At 35.4% G+C, this 22,432-nt stretch overlaps 1 long non-coding RNA gene across 3 annotated transcripts in view; it reads right to left on the bottom strand.

Moving 5' to 3' along the window:
- The window catches only part of LOC103092873 (uncharacterized), a 141,082-nt gene that overhangs the window by 6,092 nt on the left and 112,558 nt on the right, over positions 1–22,432 (bottom strand). Inside the window, exon 4 of one of the 3 annotated variants that reach the window (XR_008913633.1) lies at positions 2,063–2,374. The exons of the other annotated variants lie outside the window; for them this stretch is intronic. This is a non-coding gene — a long non-coding RNA (uncharacterized LOC103092873). Of the gene's footprint in view, positions 1–2,062; positions 2,375–22,432 lie in introns of those variants that run through there. 3 annotated transcript variants of the gene reach the window in all.

The following is a 22,432-nucleotide window of genomic DNA, read 5'->3' as shown; positions in this document are numbered from 1 at the left end:
TTACAAAAGAAAAGATATTGGTGTCATAACTAATAGAAGTTTATGGGCAAACTGTACATAATTTAAATTTTAAGAATGAAAAATATAAAGGCATTTATTTCATTTTGTTTAAAACTTAGAATACAGTAATATTTTTTTTATTATACCTAGGAATCTATCTCCCAAGACAAACACAGGAACTATATGAACACAACTACAAAACACTCGCCACACAACTAAAACTAGACCTGAACAATTGGAAAAACATTAACTGCTCATGGATAGGACGAGCCAATATAATAAAAATGACCATCCTACCCAAACTTATTTATCTATTTAGTGCCATACCCATTGAACTACCAAAATACTTCTTCACTGATTTAGAAAAAACCATAACAAAGTTCATTTGGAAGAACAAAAGATCAAGGATATCCAGGGAAATAATGAAAAAAAACACATATGATGGGGGCCTTGCAGTCCCAGAACTCAAACTATATTACAAAGCAGCAGTCATCAAAACAATTTGGTACTGGCTAAGAAACAGAAAGGAAGATCAGTGGAATAGACTGGGGGAAAACGACCTCAGCAAGACAGTATACGATAAACCCAAAGATCCCAGCTTTTGGGACAAAAATCCACTATTCGATAAAAACTGCTGGGAAAATTGGAAGACAGTGTGGGAGAGACTAGGAATAGATCAACACCTCACACCCTACAACAAGATAAATTCAAAATGGGTGAGTGACTTAAACATAAAGAAGGAAACCATAAGTAAATTGGGTAAACACAGAATAGTATACATGTCAGACCTTTGGGAGGGGAAAGGCTTTAAAACCAAGCAAGATATAGAAAGAATCACAAAATGTAAAATAAATAATTTTGACTACATCAAACTAAAAAGCTTTTGTACAAACAAAACCAATATAACTAAAATCAGAAGGGAAACAACAAATTGGGAAAAAATCTTCATAGAAACCTCTGACAAAGGTTTAATTACTCATATTTATAATGAGCTAAATCAATTGTACAAAAAATCAAGCCATTCTCCAATTGATAAATGGGCAAGGGAAATGGAAAGGCAGTTCTCAGATAAAGAAATCAAAACTATTAACAAGCACATGAAGAAGTGTTCTACATCTCTTATAATCAGAGAGATGCAAATCAAAACAACTCTGAGGTATCACCTCACACCTAGCAGATTGGCTAACATAACAGCAAAGGAAAGTAATGAATGCTGGAGGGGATGTGGCAAAGTAGGGACATTAATTCATTGCTGGTGGAGTTGTGAACTGATCCAACCATTCTGGAGGGCAATTTGGAACTATGCCCAAAGGGCGACAAAAGAATATCTACCCTTTGACCCAGCCATAGCACTGCTGGGTCTGTACCCCAAAGAGATAATGGACACAAAGACTTGTACAAAAATATTCATAGCTGCACTCTTTGTGGTGGCCCAAAACTGGAAAACGAGGGGATGCCCATCAATTGGGGAATGGCTGAACAAACTGTGGTATATGTTGGTGATGGAATACTATTGTGCTCAAAGGAATAATAAAGTGGAGAAGTTCCATGGAGACTGGAACAACCTCCAGGAAGTGATGCAGAGCGAGAGGAGCAGAACCAGGAGAACATTGTACACAGAGACAAACACACTGTGGTATCATCGAACGTAATGGACTTCTCCATTGGTGGTGGTGTAATGTCCCTGAACAACTTTCAGGGATCCAGGAGAAAAAAAAACACCATTCATAAGCAAAGGATAAACTATGGGAGTGGAAACACCGAGAAAAAGCAACTGCCTGAATACAGAGGTTGAGGGGACATGACAGAGGATAGACTTTAAATGAACACTCTAATGCAAATACTATCAACAAAGCAATGGGTTCAAATCAAGAAAACATCTAATGCCCAGTGGACTTACGCGTCGGCTATGGGGGGTGGGGGGGAGGAAAAGAAAATGATCTATGTCTTTAACGAATAATGCTTGGAAATGATCAAATAAAATATATTTAAAAAAATAAAAAAAAAATAAATAAATAAAAAAAATAAAAAAAAAGAATACAGTAATATTTTTTTATTTTAAACTCCTCCAGAAAATATCAGCTTTAGAAATTAGTGTAAAATAGGATTCAATTTACTGAAATGCACTTGACACAAAAATATTCAAGGACACATCTAATATGAAAAGCTAAGTACAAATCCACATAGGTCTCAGTCATCCTCATTAAGCCTCACAACTCTAAAACAAAAGGGCAGAATGTACTGAATCTTTCCAAATTGTATTGAGAGACTTTCAAAATTCCTAAATTCAGCCAAGTAGATAACTTTCATCCTTAGTTAGCTTCTGTCTTGTTCCTTAAAGTTTCTTTTTCACATTCAGGGCCATCCTTATAGCCTATTAGGGAGAGGAAAAAAAGACAAAATGATATTGTGTGCTTACCTTTCCCTTCCCTCCCCCAGTTCTCCTATTTATCCAGGTAAAATCAGGTTAAGATGAGCATCAAGGGCAGCCTTGAAGGGAAAAAGTCATAAAGAGGCAATCTGTGGGAGAGTGGAAAAGGCAGTCTCAGCTTTCTGTCTGGATGTTTGGGGGTAAGGGCATGGACTGAATATAATTCTTAGGTCTTGTTTTAAATAAGCTGACTACATCCAGCATGCCTCTTGGTCCAGAAGTGCCATAGACAAAAAGCTGCCCAAGATATAGGTTCTGTATCATAGACATGGGTCCTCTCACATGAAATAGAATTTTAAAAAGTAACTTCTATAAACATCTAAAAGGCTTTATGGCAGACTAGCCCTGTATTATACCAATGTAGCCAAAAAAAAATCATTCTATGTTCTCAGATCAGTGCTTCCATTATTCTCTGTATTGACAGTCTTCAGAAAGGCCTGAGTACTTTGTCACATAAATAAGGAACTTCTAATTCAATAATATATCTTTCAAATTCCATCCAAGATGGCTACCTGAATAGTGGCAGATTGCCCAGTTTTCACATAACTAATCCAACAAATATCTAAACTTTACACCAGGCTGAATAATGATCAAGAAATTCATTTTTTAAAAATACATCTATAATTTTTTTTTAATCCCTGAACTACAGAAAAGGTTAGTGAAAAGCTCATGAACAATAGAAAAGGGAGCTATCAGTAAAGACAGTACAAATTCAGGTAAATAAATCAGTATCCTTCCAGCACGAACAGAAATCAGCAAAATATATGTAGCCTACAGGGTTTTATGTAGACAGGGAAAATCTGAGAGTTCCCCTAAAAAAGTTCCAATGAAAACAGAAAGGCCCAAGGATGTCAAAGTGATAAAAGGAATCTTGGAAGCCCCAAGAGTGGCACAGCGCAGTTTAGGTGCCCAGGGACTCCAAGCTGAGATTACAGAAAAAAACTCTAGTATTCCAGGGTTCTGGACCCCAAAATTCCAAGGATTTTTAACCCCAAGAAGTTAATGTTAGCACTGGACCTCCAACAATCCAGAATGAGACCAAGCAGTGACCACTTCACCCAAAAGCACAGAAGGAAACAGAATCTGACCCTGCCACAAAATTCCAATTGGGACCTAAAGGAAGAAAGATGAATAAGCCAAAGAAAAAAACTTTTTTAAGATCTAGAAATACCCCAAAACCGAGCCTAACAAGAGAAAATAATTCCATAACAAATGCAGAGGCTAAAGGAAAACTATATATAATCTATAAGAACTATATGAATCCTAAAACTGTGTTGGTGAAGTGTGGCATGTATGTCCCAGAGTGCCAGAGGGGGTTGCTCCATTCCCCTTCTCCACCTCACCTGAGGACAATTTTCACATGCCCCACTCCTCTGCCCAGCAGCCTAATGGGAACATTTCCTTCATCCCCTGTCTAAGGTAATGTGTGGGACTTACAGTCAGCTTGAGGGTGCAGATTGGGCTCGTGATCTCTAAAAAGTTCACTCAGCTAGAGCAAATAAAACAAGAAGAACAAAACAAAATAAAACTCTGGAGGAAAGAATTGGAAGAAGAGTAAATAGAAAAGGAAAAGCTAGAGAGCACAGTGGATAGAGCATCAAGCATACAATTGGGAGAACGTAGGTTCTAATCTAGCATCAGACACTTCCTAGTTGTGTGACCTTGGGCAGTTCAATTGCCTAGTCCTTGCCACTCTTCTGCCTTTGTCAATTCTAAGACAAAAGGCAAGGGATTTTTTTTAAAGAATAAATAGTATAATGGAATTCTCCATTAGTGTTAATGCAATGTCCCTAAACAATCTGCAGGGATCTAGGATAAAAAATACTATCCACAAGCAAAGGACAAACTGTGGGAGTAAAAACACCGAGGAAAAGCAACTGCTTGACTACAGGGGTTGAGGGGATATGATTGAGGAGAGACTCTAAATGAACATTCTAATGTAAATACCAACAACAAGGAAATGGGTTCAGATCAAGGACACATGCGATACCCAGTGGAATCAGTGGAATCATGCATCGGCTATGGGAGAGGTGGGGGGGGGGGGGAGAAAATGATCTTTGTCTCCAATGAATAATGTTTGGAAATGACCAAATAAAATAATGTTTAAAAAAGAAGAAATAGTATAAGAAGAAAAAGTAGTAGACCTTACCCAAGAAATGGAATCCCTGAAAATCAGAGAATAGAAGAAATTCCATGAGTCAAAAAAAGGATATTGAAATGAAATTAAAGAATTGAAGAAATATAAGAAAAGAGAAAACATTCAATATCAAAAACAACAGACCTGGAAAATAGATAAAGGAAAGATAATTTAAGGATTATTTGGGTCTCCCTGCAAACCCTGACTTTTTAAAAAATAGTCTAGATGCTATATTTCAAATAATCATATAATAAAATTGCTCAGATCTCTTAGAACCAAAAACAAAGTAAAAATAGAAAGAACACCTCAATGACCTCCTGAAAGAAACACCAAGAGAAAAAGTCAAATGTCATAGCCAAAATTCAAAATACTATAAGCATCAGGAAAAAAGGAGTCCAAATACCAAGAAACTACATTCAGGATCACATAAGACCTAAAAATGAGAGGAAATTTTGTAATGCAACATTCTAAAACAAAACATATAGGTTTAAAACAAAGAATCATTTACCCTAAAAATCTGAATATAATCCTTTATGGAGAAAAATGGAACTTTAATGGAATAAAAGAACTTATAAGCATTTCTGATAACAAAAACAGAGTTGAGAAGGAAATTTAATTCAAGCCTGAGTCAATAGGAACCTAGAAATATTTTCTTTTAAATGAGTCATTGGAATGAACAACATAATGGCTTAGTATCCATATTCTAATATAGAGAGGGGGGAAAAGTATCTTTTCAAGACCTGAATATCCTCAAAGGGCATAAGAAAAACAGAGTGGTATTGTTCTGTTCTGACAGTGCTATAAAGGAAAAGAGAAAGAAGTATAAAAAGAATACATTGAAGTAGAAAGGATTAAGGAAATAGAAAATACTATTTTTCATCACACAAGTGTATGAGAAGAATACACAAACAGAAGGGAAGGGCAGGAATCAGATGAACCTCACTCTTATCTGAAACAAGGAGATAACAAACCAATACACATTCAGTTTTGTGTAGAAGTACATCAAATACAACAAGGAAACAAGCAGGGTTCAGAAGGGTAGGGTTAAGAGAAAGAAGAGTCAAAAACAAAACAAACTTCCTGATCTTGAAGGAGAGAGGATTAAAAAATAGAAAAACAAGGAAATGGAACTTAAGAATGCCTCCATCAATTTTGAGAATTGTCTGAGCAAATTGTGGCATGTGAATATAATGAAAGATTAATGTTCTATAAGATGATGGAAGAGATCATTTTAGAGAATCCTGAGTAGTATGAACTATATCCATAGTGAAGTGAGCAGAACCTCAAGAATGATTTATTCAAGGACAATATTTTAAAGAAAAATAATTTTGAAAGAATTCAACATTTTTCACTTTAATCAACAACCATGTTTCCAAAAACTTATGATAAAGCATGTTACCTGAGAGATGATAGACTCAAGTTATTGAAAAAGAAATATATTTTTGGAGATGGCCAGTGTGTGAATTTTATTTGTATGATTATATTTATTTGCCCTATCCCTGTTTCTCATTGAAAGGGTTTTCAGGAGACAAGATAGAGATTATCAATAAAATGTTTTGTTTAAAAAAAGATTACCACTGAAATATTTTTTAAATGCACAGAAGACCAGAAGGAAGTTCAGAAGGAAGCACAGATAAGCATAAAGCAGACAAAGAACAATTTTAAATGTATTTTATATTTTATCTTTTTTCTTTTCTTTTTTAAAAAATCTTTACCTTGAATTGATATCAATATACTGATATAATCCTTAGAATTGATACAAAGTATCAGTTCCAGGAACAACCTACATGAACTGATGCAGAGTGAAATAACAGAACCAGGAGAACTTTATACACAGTAACTACAATATTGTGGAATGACTAAATGTGATAGACTTTGCTACTAACAGCAATACAATGATCCAGAACAATTCTGAGGGACTTATGAAAAAGAATGCCATCCACCTCTAAAGAAAAAACTGTTGGGGTATAAATATAGATGAAAAATATGATTTATCACTTGTTTATTTAGGTATATGATTTGTGGTTTTTATTTTATAAGATTATTCACTTATAAAAATGAATAATATGGAAATAGGAAAATTAAGATAAAACTAATTTTTTTGAAAGTATCAGTTCCAAGTCAGAAGAGCAGTGAGGGTTGGGGATTAAGTGGCTTGCCCAGGGTCCCACAGCTTGGAAGTGTCTGAAGACAGATTTGAACCTAGGACCTCTCACCTACCTACTCCCAAACATCCTGTTTTACCTAAGTATTCTTGACAACTAAATGCTAAGTTCTGTTGTTTCTACAGTGCTCAAGAACTATAATAAAGTGCCCTCTAAATATGGCACCCGTAGACAAAGTTCTAGTCACTCCACCCTAGTTACAACTCTAATATCAGGATGCTTGTCAGTCTCCCATATTTTTTGTTTTCCTACATGGATCCAACTCAAATCAGCTCAATGTCTAAGACTATGGAATCTAAAGCACCAAATTGGAAGTTATTAAGTTATTGGGTACTTGAGTGGTATGTGTTATTTGGTAAGTATAGATTCTATGAACTCTCAGAAATCTCACATCCTTAGCCCTAAAGGCCTGCTAATTAGGCCTTCAGTAGGTATTCTGATACTTGAAACAGAGACTTTCAGGGAGTACAAAAGATCAGAGAGAGCAAGTCAGATCTTGAGAATAAAGCCAAGAGCTAAAAAACTAAATTTGGAATTTTGCTCTGATAGGGTCAGCTAACCCTACAGCAAAGCTTTCATCCTTTGATATGTGTGTAAATGCAGCAAGTCTTAGAGGTTTTGAAATATTTGTTTAACTTTAAACATTTAAAAGACTTCAGTATGCATTGGTAGAAGGAATTTCCTTACTATCCCAAGGAAATCACAGATCTAAAAAAATAAAGCAAATAAAACTGTCTGAACAAAGTGCTCAGCTAGAGTTTAAGACAATCCCATCATCAGGGCTGTTACAGACCAAAAGTCCACTTGTCATTAACTGCAAAGATAGTTTGCAACTGCCACCTAGGGAAAGAAGGTTGGGAGGCAGGTGGAAGAGATCTGTAATTCACAAACCTGAAGTTATGGGAGAACCATTAAATTAAAATGCACTCAGGAGGCACTCTGTATAAGATTCTGCAGCTTTAAATCAGGCCCACTTTTAAGACTACTTTAAACATATTTAGAATAGCAAACATTTAAAAAACACTAACCCTCAAAAGAAGACCTCAAAAGAAAGGAACCTGATTGAGATAAAATGACCTGACTTAGGACAGAATTATATAAATAAAGGTATCCTTCACTGAACACAGCAAATTAAATTGCTGTATAGAAGCCAAATCCTATTTTCTCACTAATTTGTTTTCCAGTTCTAACTGCATTTAAATTAGAAGTGGCTCCTGACATTTTGGTGAAGTTTTTTCATCTTAACTTCCACTAATTCCTCTCTCAGGATTATAAAATAACATAGTAACTGTCATGGTGGCCACTATTTAAAGGAAAGTTAATAATGTTTTAACTGAATCATCATTCTCAACTTCATCAGTTTTATGTGAAACTCTGGGTTCCAATCCTTCCTAACAAAAGAACATCACTACGAAGATGGAAGATTCAAGTTGATGCTAACCCAGAATTCACATTTTGGTGAATTCTGAATTCTCTGAATCTAGCTTTGGAGGCTTCTGGGGGGAAATGAAAAGAAGAGTTTATCCATCTCAAATCAGAGAGAATGGTGCTATTGGCAAACTGTATCTGATATCTAGACTTTGACTCCTTCAACATCTCCTTTCCTGCTTTCCAAGACACTGGCAAGATGTGGTAAGACAATGGCATTCAGAACTAATGACTTACCCGGGTCTCAACCTTCTTCCTGCCCAGTTAGAGAAGTGGGCTATAGTCAAAAGCTTGCTGAGATTTACAGTCTAAGGACCTTGGACAAGACCAAACTTTTCTTGGCTTCAGTTTCTCATCTATAAAATGAGGTATCTGGACTAGATGGCCTTCTAGGTCTCTTCTGGTTTTAAACCTATGATCCTTTGAGAGATAGACTTCTGGCCCATTCTACCTGCAGCCATAGTGGTCAGAGATTGCTTACTTATGTCATTTTTCTTCCAATGAGAGTGTAGAGATGTCCAGGAAGGACTGGTGCCTCTGATCTGAGGGCTCGCTGAGCCCTTTTCAGGGATGTTCATCCACCTCTGGTGTCTACCTGACACTCATCTCTCACATGTGGCTCCAAGAAGCTGTAGCATGTGCAGCAGCCACAACACACTTCAGTAAATCATCTCAACAGATGAGTTAAACTAGGTTATGGGTAACCAAGGGACCTCAGACCCATGAATGAGTTAGGTACATGCCTACCCAAAGCATATGAGGACTTCTCTGTCAGAATAGGGGTTTGAGAACAATTTTAACCTGGTTCTGGCCTCACTGGAATTTTGTAGTGGCCTATAGGTCTCAAGTTTGACTTCTCCTCTCTATAAACAAGATCACTGCTTCAACAAATGAAAAGGTACAAAGATGAAGAGTGGCCACTGATCCCATTTTGAAAACTCTCAAAATCAAGGAAGACAAATTAATATCACACCTCTTAAAAACTCAAGCTTCCAATATGGAGAAAGTTTATAAGCAAAGTCATAACTTAAATGTATGAATGAAAAATAATTTATTTAGTGCTTACTATTTGCAAAAACTGTGCTAAAGGCTAGGCATACATGTAGAAAAGCCTAGGCTTTCTAAAAGACTTTCTAAAAAACTTATATTTGAATGGGAGAAAAACCATATAGAAAGAAGTTTCACCTGCAAGTCATACAAATAGATCCTATGATCCTTAGGGTGCTGTAGCATAGTAAATGGTCTCCTTTAATGTCATTTCCACTGACAAAATCATCTCTTCCTAATATTGAATTTTTTTCATAGGACTCAAGGACTTTAATGGAGAAAACTTTCTTTTCCAAGTCTACAGTAGCTGTTGAGGTCAAAGAGGTAGGGGTTACAGCACCCTCTGAAGCAGTTGTAAGATCTTTTCTCTATTTGGGTTGCTTCCTGGGTGATGGTTTGGGGATCTGGGCTAGAAGCAGGATCAGTGGTGAGGGAAGAGGCATTGTCTCTCCCTAGACTCTCAGGCTTTTTATTATCTTCTCCTTGGTAACTGGACTTCAGTTTGTGGTGACAAGAAAGGTGGACCCCTTTCACAGTAACTGTTCCCACCAATGATGGCCACAGGGCTTGGACTGGAAGCAGGCTCAGTGGTCTGTGAGACACTATGATCCTTGGGGCTCTTGGCTTCAGAGCCCTGACCTGTCTCCACTAAAGCCTGTAAGTGTCCCTGGTGGTACTGGTGGTTGTTTTGACTCTCCTGGCAGGTGCTGCCTCCTGTGTATCCCTCAGAGTGCCCTGCTGCTTCAACTAGACTGGCTTGTCCACCCCAGAGGTGAAAGTTGGTAGGCAGTTCATGAAGGTAATTGGCCCCTTCTCCATAAGGACTGTTTCAACCAATCTGTAAGTCATTCAGCGTCTACTTTTTGAGGTTCAGATTCTTTGGCAAGTATGGCTTATACAAGATTGTTGTTGAGATCTTTTACTATAAAATTCTATGAATATGATTCTATAATAAAATGAAGTCAAGAACCGCCAGGTTGCCTTTTAAAACACAACTAAAAACTGCAAATGAACTGGCTTGAACTAGAGACTATAAAAACCTAAGTGAGACCTTGCTCTGCTAAGGGGAAAATGTCACTTCACAGACCCACCGATCTCTGAGAACATGCTGACATCCTGCTCAAAAGAGGAGATAAGCATTCTCTTTTCCTTGAGGGATTAAAGATGAAGATGACAAACTTTAATTGGAAATAGGAGTCAGTCTATGCACAGAATTCATAGGATCATAGATTTAGACCTGGAAGGGACCATAAAAATCATCCAGTCGAACTCTTTATTTTTAAATGAGGGGTGAAATAGTGAAAAGACTTCCAAAATCACATAAAGAAAAGGAAGATTCCGGAGTTGAGGCCAAGCCGGATGATTGTAAAACAAGCATACTTTCCCCTGGATCCCTGTGCCTTGCTAACCAGAGAGATATTTACAAATCATTTTTCCTACCTTAAGATCTCCCATTAAAGCCAGTCCGGAGGCAGTGAAGTTGATCCCTGGATAGAGTAGACCTGGAGGGAGAGGTCCTGATTTTGAATCTTGCCTCAGATACTTCCTAGTTGAGTGACCCTGGACAAGTCCCCAATTACCTAGACCTTACTACTCTTCTGCATTGGAACCAATACTTAGTAACAATTCTAAAAATGTAAGGGGTTTTTTTTAACCCTTATATATTAAAATATATATTATATAGGTTATATAATAGGCATATAAAACCCATACAAGGACTATTATATATATTTAAAATTCTATATATACACATATATAATCATACATAATTTATATATGTACAAATATATCCATACACATATTATATATGTGGGTATGTGTATATATACATATATTATTCACCATATCTTAGCTTATATTTCTTTTTATTTATATGTGGGTTTAGATATGGATGTGGCCTGAAGAACCTAAAAAGAGTAAGAAAGAGTCGCTATGTGCCCAGAAATGTTCAGTTACAGCAAAGTCTCATTAATTTGAGTCCCATTGACGGAATTGTTTAAACTAAGTTCTACAATTGCACCGTGATTTTTAAAAAGTTTCTTAAGCAAAGAATATGAAGATCCAAAGAATCTACTTAAAGAAGAAAAAATACTTGCAAGCAATTTAGCAGCTAGGTGGTGTAGTACATAGAGAATATTAATCTTCCTGGGTTCAAATCTAGCCTTAGACATTTACTAGCTGTGTAACTCTGGGCAAGTCATTTAACCCTATTTGCCTCCTTTTCCTCATCTGTCAAATGAGCTGGAAAAGGAAATGGAAACCACTGCAGTATCTTTGCCAAGAAAACCACAAATGGAGTCACAAAGAGTCAGACACAACTGAAACAATTGAAGAACAAGTTTTATTTATTTTTCACATTAGAGTTGGAAGGGTCTTTAAACATAATACAGTTCAATTTTATCTTTTAAATTAATTTTTATTTGTATTTATTTTACATCACTCATTTATCAATGTATCACTCTTTCCTTCTTCTAAATAGGTAGCCACCCCTTTTTTCTTTTCAAATTTTTATTTAATTAGTCAATTTAGAACATTTTTCCTTGATTACAAGAATCATGTTCTTTCCCTTCCCTTCCCCGACCCACTCCTATAGCTGATAAGCAATTCCACTGGGTTTTACATGTGTCCTTGATCAAAGCCTATTTCCATATTATTGATGTTTGCACTAGAATTCCTCCAGTTTATTATTCCTTTGAGCACAATAGTATTCCATTTCCAACATATACCACAATTTGTTCAGCCATTCCCCAATTGAAGGGCATCCCCTCATTTTCCAATTTTTGGCCACCATAAAGAGCGCAGCTATGAATATTTTTATACAAGTCTTTTTCCTTATTATCTCTTTGGGGTATAAACCCAGCAGTGCTATGGCTGGATCAAAAGGCAGACAGGCTTTTAGCTCCCTTTGGGCATAGTTCCAAATTGTCCTCCAGAATGGTTGGATCAATTCACAACTCCACCAGCAGTGCATTAATGTACCAACTTTGCCACATCCCCTCCAGCATTCATTACTTTCCTTTGCTGTCATGTTGGCCAATCTGCTAGATGTGAGGTGATACCTCAGAGTTGCTTTGATTTGCATCTCTCTGGGATTATAAGAGATTTAGAACACTTTTTCATGTGTTTATTAATAGTTTTGGTTTCTTCAACTGAAAATTGCCTATTCATGTCCCTTGCCCATTTTTCAATTGGAGAATGGCTTGATTTTTTTGTACAATTGATTAAGCTCTTTATAAATTTGAATAGTTAGACCTTTGTCAGAGGTTTTTGTTATGAAGATTGTTTCCCAATTGGTTGCTTCCCTTCCAATTTTGGTTGCATTAGGTTTTGTTTGTACAAAACCTTTTTAATTTGATGTAATCAAATTATTTATTTTACATTTTGTCATTTTTTCTAGCTCTTGCTTGATTTTAAAATATTTCCTCTCCCAAAGATCTGAAATGTATACTATTCCGTGTTCACCTAATTTACTTACAGTTTCCTTCTTCATATTCAAGTCATTCACCCATTCTGAGTTTATCTTGGTGTAGGGTGTAAGATGTTGATCCAATCTCAATCTATCTCATTCTGTCTTCCAATTTTTCCCAGAATTTTTGTCAAATAGTGGATTTTTGTCCCAAAAGCTAGGATCTTTGGGTTTATCATAGACTGTCTTGCTGAGGTCCTTTCCCCTGAGTCTATTTCACTGATCCTTCTTTCTGTCTCTTAACCAGTACCATATTGTTTTGATTACCACTGCTTTATAGTATAGTTTGGTGTCTGGTACTGCTAGGCCACCTTCCTTCACATTTTTTTCATTATTTCCCTTGATAACCTTGATCTTTTGTTCTTCCAAATGAACTTTGTTGTGTTTTTTTCTAATTCAGTAGAAAAATCTCTTGGTAATTTGATGGGTATGGCACTAAATAAGTAAATAAGTTTGGGTAGGATTATCATTTTTATTATATTAGCTCATCCTACCCATGAGCAATTAATGTTTTTCCAGTTGTTCATATCTAGTATTAATTGTGTGGAAAGTGTTTTGTAGTTGTGCTCATATAGTTCCTGTGTTTGTCTTGGCAGATAGATTCCTAAGTATTTTATATTATATATGGTGATTTTAAATTGAATTTCTCTGTCTAATTCTTGCTGCTGATATGTTTCATCTCTAATTGCTACTGCTAGTGTTACTAGTACAATGTTAAATAATAGAGGTGATAATGAGCATCCTTGTTTCACTTCTGATCACATTGGGAATGCTTCTACTTTATTCCCATTGCAGATGATGTTTGCTGATGGTTTTAGATATATACTGTTTATTATTTTTAGGAAAGGTCCTTCTATTCCTATCTTTATTGTGTTTTCCATAGGAATGAGTGTCGTATTTTGTCAAAGGCTTTTTCTGTGTCTATTGAGATAAACATGTTATATTTGTTGGTTGGCTTGTTGATGTGGTCAATTATGTGGATGGTTTTCCTAATATTGAACCATCCTTGCTTTCCTGGTATAAATCCCACCTGATCATAATGAATAACCTTTGTTATCACTTGCTGGTGTCTTTTTCCTAATATTCTATTAAAGATTTTTGCATCCATGTTCATTAGGGAGATTGGCCTATAGTTTTCTTTCTCCATTTTTGACCTGCCTGGCTTCGGAATCAGTACCATATTTGTGTCATAAAAGGAATCTGGTAGAACTCCTGCTTTGCTTATTCTGTCAGTTTGTATAGAATGTTTGATAAAATGTATTTGTGAATCCAGTTGGTCCTGGGAATTTTTTCTTAGGGAGTTCTTTGATTGATTGTTCAATTTCTTTTTCTGATATGGAGTTATTTAGGTATTCTATTTCTTCTGTTAATCTAGGCTATTTATATTTTTGTATTTATTCATCCATATCACCTAGATTGCCATATTTATTGCCATATAATTGGACATCATAGTTTTTAATGATTGACTCAATTTTCTCTTCATTAAAGGTGAGGTCTCCCTTTTCATCTTGAATACTGTCAATTTGGTTTTCTTCTTTACTTTTTTAAATTAGATTGACCAGTACTTTCTCTATTTTATTTGTTTCTTTTCAAAGTACCAGCTTCTACTCTTATTTATTAATTCAAAAGTTCTTTTACTTTTGATTTTGTTAATTTCTCCTTTGATTTTTAGGATCTCTAATTTAGTCTTCATCTGAGGATTTTTAATTTGTTCACTTTCTAGTTTTTTAATTTGCATGCCCAATTCATTGATCTCTGCCCTCCCTAATTCATGAATATATGAACTCAAGGATATAAATTTTCCCAAGTACTGCTTTGGCTGCATTCCATAGATTTTGAAAGAATGTCTAATCATTGCCGTTTTCTTCAAGGAAATTATTAATTGTATCTATAATTTGTTCTTTAACCAATTTTGGAGAAACATATTATTTAATTTTCAATTAATTTTTGATTTACCTCTCCATCTATCCTTACTAATTATTATTTTTATTGCATTATAATCTGAAAAGATTGCATTTATTATTTCTGCTCTTTTGCACTTGTTAGCCATGCTTTTATGCCCTAATACATGGTCAATCTTTGTGAATGTACCATGTCCTGCTGAAAAGGTGTATTCCTTTTTGTCCCTATTTATTTTTCTCCACATATCTACTAACTCTAATTTTTCTAAGATTTCATTCACTTCTCTTACCTCTTTCTTATTTATTTTTTTGGTTTGATTTATCTAGTTCTAATAGAGGAAGGTTCAGGTCTCCCACTAGTATAGTTTTTCCAGCTATTTCATCCTTGAGCTCCACTAGCTTCTCCTTTAGAAATTTGGATGCTATGCCATTTGGTGCATACATGTTGAGTACTGATATTTCCTCATTGTCTATACTGCCTTTTATCACCCAGCGTGTGAAGACTGCTTTGGCCAAACAGATGGAAGAAACCAATAAGAAGGTTCAACAGCTGAGAAGGCGATGCAGCAAAGCACTGTGGAGTGCTTAGGGCATGTTGGAGCACAAAAGACAACACAGCCATCCAATGCGGCTGAGGAAGTCTCCAGGTGTAACGATTTTTCGTGCCAATGGACCCAGGCTTCCAATGCTGAGAGAGTGGGACTGTCTCTGTGCATCGACTTTTCCACTTAAATCTCCTTCATGCACAAGTGTCTTTGTGCACACTCATCTACATCACAGATGAAAGCGCACAAAGACAATTGTCATCCTCAGTTACTGAGAGACTACTACTACTACTACTACTACTACTACTACTACTACTACTACTACTACTAATTTTCTTCCCTCTCTCTTTTGACTAGATCTATTTTTACTAATTCTTAATTGATGCCCAATAGATTTTGCTCCATCCACTTACCTTTACCCTGTGCATGTCTACCTTCCTCATGTGTGTTTCTTGTAGACAACATATGGTAGGATTTTGGTTTCTAATCTGCTCTGCTATTTGCTTGTGTTTTATGGGTTTCATTCATTCACATTCAGAGTTATGATTACCAGCTGTGTATTTCCCAACATGTGATTTCCACTCCTAGTCCTATCCTTTCTTCTTTCACTATTTCCTTCTACACCAGTGTTTTGTTTTTAATCAGTCCCCCTAATTCCCTTATTTTGCTTCCCTTCACCCCCTCCCTAGCCACCCCTCTTTAACTAAGAATAAAAAAAGAAGTAGGGAAAAGCACCTTAGCAAAACTAATTAGCACATCAAACAAATTCAAATCCAGTAGTTGTTCTATTCCCATGGTAACCTATCTTTGCAAAGAAGTACTTTATCAACACATTTTTATTTTCCCCCTCTCTTCTTTAGCACCAATTTTTCAGTGTTTCTCTGTATTCTTCATACTCATTATTTCTTATATTGCAATAATATTACATTGCATTCATATGCCACAACATGTTTATCCATTCCCTAATCAACATGCATCTACTTTGTCTCCAGTTCTTGACTATTACAAAGAGTATTGCTATAAATATTCTCACATATCCTGAGCCTTTCTTTCTATTTTTTAGTGTACTGCGGTCTATGCTTGGCAGCTGGATTTTTGAATCAAAAGACATGGACATTTCTGTCACTTTCTTACCATAATTCTAAATTGCTTTCCAGAATGACTAGTCCAGTTTACATCTTGACAAACAGTGCATTGGTGTGCCTTTCTCCCAAATGGATTATTCCTATCATTTGTCATCTTTGCTAAATTTTTGTTGCAAAGTGAAACTTAAAATTTGTTTTGATTTCCGTTTCTCTTATTATTAGTGATTTAAAATAAATTTTCATATGGTTGTTAGTAGTTTGGAATTCTTTTGAGAATAAATTGTTTATATTCTTTGACTCACATCCATTGAACAACCTTTTCCTCTTACAGACAATTTGTACATAAATGCCTTGTAGACTAATTAAGAACAATTCTAAACTATCCAAAGGGCAAGTTTAGAGGACTTTTCCTGGGAAGTATCTTGTTTCCTAGGTACCTGATGTACTTGAAGCAACACAGCTACATTTCTTTTTAAAAGCTAGTTTATAATTATTTCACCAATTCAGACTAGCCTTCCCTTTCAATAAGTCTGCATCAGTGAAGTTTTGTCAGAGCTGTGATTATTAGTTTTGATAGCTGGGGCAAATCATAAATTATATCATCTTAAGTAGGCGGGAAGACAAATGCAGTTGTTAGAGAGATAGAAGAGAGACCTCTGGAGGAGACTTCTACAGACCTCAAGTCATAAAAGCCTGTGGAGAAAGAAAATCCAAAACCAAGTATTATATGTAAGAAGTCATCCCTTATGGGAAGAATTCCTGGGACATTATGAAACACAGAACTTCATGGATACATAACTCTCCTGGGTTGAGGACCAATAGTAAGGGCTTATGTAGAGAAGATGTCATCTAATAGTTTCTTTATTTAACTAATTTTTCTTTCAAGTTATTCTACTAAATTGTTCATAGCTGCTGAAAGGAGGCAAGTACTGACAAAATACCTCTAAAACTTCAGAGCCCTAGGCCAAAGTCTTAGTCATCCCACCTTTCTTAAGGTGGGATATTTTTGTTTGGGAGTTTTGTTTTATTGTGATGAAGGGAATGAAATATATTTTGGTTTGTAAATATAATAGGGAATTGGAGAACCAGTTAGATATAGAAGAAAAGCCCTTTGTTATGTAACATATTTTGGCTGAGTTGGCTTGATGCACTGTCTGCTTTGTGGCACTTAAAGACTCTCACCCCTACTGGTGTTCTACCATTTTCTACTTTATTTTTGCTAGCCAGAGCATGCATCTTCTTTGACTGATGTGTATTGGTTGTGATATTCTTATGCACAAAAAAAGTAACTTAAGTAACTACAGTAGCATATACTGTCCTTCCTAATGCCTTTCTCCTTTATAAACCGTGTCAGTGGCAGCTTTATTTGCATTTATTTCATGGTGCTGGTATAGTTCCCCTTGGGATTTTTCTGTTTCTTTCCACTAACTTTCAATGTCTGTGGCTTAGTTTAAATTATGTCAGCCAATTCTTCTGAAAATCTTAATCAAGAAGTTATTGGAATCTGAAGATTAAAAGTAATGTGTGTTTGTTAAATATACTATTTGAAGTGGGAGGGTGGGGAAAGCAATTAGGAAAGGAATAATATAACTTGGTGTTGCTAGTAGGAACTGCAGTAGCCTTCCTACTCCATTTCTAATACTCAACAACCCTGACCATCCTGCACTGACAACACTACCTACCAGTTATTGATTTTAGAAGGAGAGAATTTGAGATGAAAAGATGTGGGGCAAAGGGAAAAAATGTGCCATGTATTTCTTGCATGTATCTTGTCATATGATATTGGATTTCTGAATACTTTAGGACTACTAAAGATGATTTGGTGGGATAAACTAAAGAAATATTATTAAATTTAATTTTTAAAACCAAATGGATCATAAAAACTTACCTCGATCCATTCACTTTTAAAATAAAAAAAACTAGGTTCCTGGAGAATATCATATAATTTAATTTTAATTTAATAATAATTTAGAATTTTAGAATTGGAAAGGAATTCAGTGGTCACCTATTCCAATCTCTACTCCAAAAAAATCACCCCCACCGTAAAATTCTTCAAAAGTGGCCATTTCACTGCTTTTTTGAAGATTTCCAATGAGGTGAAATCAATGAAGTAATCCATTTTACTTTTGAATAGTCTTAATTTTTAGGGAATTTTACCTGGTATCAATCCTAAATTTACCCCTTTTTCTCTTTTATTCATTGATCCTGGCTACATTCTCTGAGGTCAGATGATATTAATATAACTTCTCTTCCACATGAAAGTTCTTCAAATACTTGAATAGTTATCATATATCCACTTCCTTTCCCTGAGCCTTCTCTTCTCCAGGCTAAATATCATCAGTTCTTTCAATGAATCCTCATGTGACTTTTTAAAATTCTAATAAGCTAAACTGGGAACAATGCTCCAAAAGCAATTGCCTAGCTAGTGAGTAGCAGGGTCCATATTAGAATCCAGACCTCTTAACTCCCAGGCTATTTGCTTTCCATATCATTCCCATCACACACACAATCCAATATCTCAGATATTGGATTAGTGTTAAGTTTGACACTTCAGATCCTCATTTTCTAAATTCCTAGTTTGAAAAGATACAACCAGACAAAGAGAGGCCATCATAACCAGAAAGTATATGGAATTTGCAACCCTCATAAACCCCCTAAATATAAGAAAGCAGACAGGACCCATGTGAAAGGGGCCTGATTGAAGTGGGTAAGTGGAAAGAGAATTCCTTGTGGGAAATAGGAACCTCCAAAGATTTCCCTAAGAAAAACTTCACCCTTTCTTAGATTGCTTTTTCAGGTATCATTGACAAGTCTCTTCTATTTACTCTATTACCATTCAAAGTGACACAGGAGAGACACTGGAAACAGAATTCCCAATTATATTATGGTAAGATATCCTTGATTTTTTCTCTCCCTTCTCTTATGAAATCCAAATATCCTGATTAGTATATTTCCCACCTTGGGCTCATCTATAAAGAAAACTATACTTTGTTTTTTTTCAGTTGCTCTAGTAAGAGTGATCTACTTTGTAGAGGATCTGCATTTTTTGATTATACTTAGATTTCACCTTAATAACTTGTTCATTTTTTGGCCACTTGCCAACATTTTTACATTTCCCAAATTAATATTAAAAACTATGCATTAAGTATAAAATAAAAAGGAAATGTTTGTAGAAACACTTTTTGTAACAGAAAAGAACTAGAAACAAAGTGGACATCTGTCAATTGAAGAGTAACTAAATTTGCTTTCATACAAACATGTAATGAATTATTATTTCACCATAAGAAACAATTAACAAAGAATAGAGAGGTATGGGAAGATTTATATTAACTGATGCAAAGTGAAGTAAATAGAACCAGGAAAACACAAAGAAAATGCATAATTTATTAGTATATGTTGATACTTATGGAAGCACATTCCTCTTCATTACAATACTTTACTGAACCATTTTAATCAAAATGTATCCTATAAGGCTTCTGCCAAAATATCTGAGCAATCTAAGTCTACGTAAAAGAGTAGATACCATTTTTATATTCTTCTTTATGAAAGTCTTAATTGTAGCATTACCTTGATAGTGCCACTTACTACACAGTTCTGTAGGGTCTTTCAAAAACATTGAACTTTCCTCACAAAGTTCCAATAAACAATGCTTGTTCACAACAAGGTAGATTTTTTTCATTATCATTTAAAAATAGATTTTGGAAAAAAGCAGATTTTTGAATTGAATTTGTTATCCAAAAAATTGTGAAATGTTTTTTGAATTTGGCTTTGTGGTTTTGACTATATAAAGATATTTAAATTTAAGCTGTTAAACTTTAAGAAATAGGACAACTATGTACATCATTTTACAAAGGGCTGGACTGAAACTTTACCATGATGTTAAGATGAAAATGGATTCTTGAAAACAATCAGCTTCTTCAATGCTAGAAAAACTTCAGGTATGGTTGTGGCCACAGAATAGGTTTGTCTTCTAAGAACAAGCACAAGTATTTATACTAATCACTAAACCTCTTTAATCGACACCTCTCTCTTAACCTCTAGTCTATCATTTCCAAATGCCTCTTCAGCACCTCAAAGTGGATTTCCATTGACATCTTAAACTCAACATGACTAAAAAGTGAATTCATATTTCCCCTAATCCCACTTCTTTTGAACTTTCCTTTTACTATTGAAGGCATCATCATCTTTTCAGTTATAAAGAGTCACAACTTCAATGTCATCCTCAACTGCTCACTCTCTCTTGTTTACTCTCTATCAACACCTATATCCAATCAGTTAAGAAATCCTATCAATTCTAACATCTCCTATATGTTCTTCTCTCTCTTTTCTTCTCTGATGATGCCACCACCTTAGTTCAGGCTCTCATCACCTTATGCTTAGACTATTGCAGTATTTAATCTCTTTGCCTTAAATCACTTTTTACTCTAGTCCATCCTCCACTATGATGCCAAATCAGTTTTCCTTAAGCACAGGACCAACCATGTCACCACCAATCCCTTCAATATACTATAGGATCCCTACTATCTCCAAGGTCAAATATAAAATCCTCTGCTTAATTTTCTTTTTTAAACCCTTACCTTCCATCTTGGAATCAATATTGTGTGTAGGCAATGGGAGGTTAAATGGTTTGCCCAGGATCATACAGTTAGGAAATGTCTGAGGCCAGATTTGAACCTAGGACCTCCTGTTTCTAGACTTTGCTCTCAATCCACTGAGTCACCTAGCTTCCCTCCACCCCCTTAGCTTTTACAGACTTTTATAACTCTTCCTACCTTTCAGTCTTCTGATACTTTATTCCTCTCCACACATTCTGCTCAGTGACACTGGCTTCTTTGCTGTTCCTTACACAAGGAGTTATATCATCTGGCTCTAATTATTGTCAATAGCTATCCCCCTATAACTGAAATTCGCTCCCTCCTCATCTCCTTTTCCTGGCTGCTTTTTTTTCCCCTTCAAATCCCAGCTGTACTGATTTCCCTTAATGCTAACATTACAGCCTTCATTCTATGATTACTTCTCATTTTTCTTGTACATATCTTGTTCGCACATAGTGATTTGCATATAGCTCCTCTCCCCTGGTTAACCTATGATGAGCTCCTTGAGATCATGGACTGGCTTTTGTTTGTTTCATGCCTTTCTTTGTATTCCAAGCACTTAGTACAGGAATTACCATAATCACTTTATAAGTGCTTGTTGACACATTCATTTGCTAACAAATTCTTTCACCATGGAAACTCATGAAACAAAAGAAAATATTCATTGGACCTCAGTGTTGGGTGGTCTCCTTTTTTCCAGTGATGGTGGGAGAGTAGCAGAAAAGAATTGATAAAAGCATTAATAATCACCATTTTTAGTCCATCAATACACTCTAACTTGGAACTCAACATGTAAGAGTCATGTCCAATGATCAAGGAAAAGATATACTATTAAAGGAACTTAATTATATCAATGTTTACATTATCATTAAAAATAACAGCAGAAGAAAGAAGGGTTTTGCACATAAATGGAAGAGCAGTTCACAGGCTCTTCTGGGAGAAATAAATAAATTGGTAAATTTGCTTTAATCATGCCTTCAAAGACAACCAGAAATATCATTTCATGAAATATTTTTCCATCTCATATTGAAGTTTTCATGATAAGTGTTCGGAAAAAGACCACCCTGGTGGCAATTTAAGTTTATGCACCAATTTTTGTGGTAGCGGATTAAGAGTTAGAGGAATTCTTTGAAGAACTCTATAAGACCCCCCCCCCAAGTATATGTTGGCACTTGGTGATTTCAGTGTACAAATGGCAATATGAAAGAATGTCAAGAAATATATTGGAAAATATGGATAAGGGATTACATGAATATGGGAATAAGAGAGCAAAGACTTGTAGACTATACAGAAGCTTCCCACCTCTATATCATGAATAATTTCTTCAAGGAATTATTAGGTAAGAATTGAAAATTGAGAATAAAAGTAAAATCAATTCTATTTTTGCAAACAGGAAACAATTTCTTCCTAATATAGGAATCATTCATGAATAATCTATGTGTATACAGTCAAGTTGCTAATTCTTTAAAGATCAAAATTAGAACAAAGCTTAAAGAAAAGAATGAAAATAAGAGGGGATGGTGCTATTGAAACAATTCAATCTTGATCTGTTCAAACACATTATTAATGATGAAAAATTGGGTGTGGATAGAAGAAAGCATATAGAAAAAGACAAAAATAATTTCACATTGT

Source organism: Monodelphis domestica, chromosome 7 (assembly GCF_027887165.1).
Source record: "Monodelphis domestica isolate mMonDom1 chromosome 7, mMonDom1.pri, whole genome shotgun sequence".
In the NCBI taxonomy this organism is placed as follows: domain Eukaryota; kingdom Metazoa; phylum Chordata; class Mammalia; order Didelphimorphia; family Didelphidae; genus Monodelphis; species Monodelphis domestica.
This window is presented reverse-complemented; position numbering and strand designations above follow the sequence as displayed.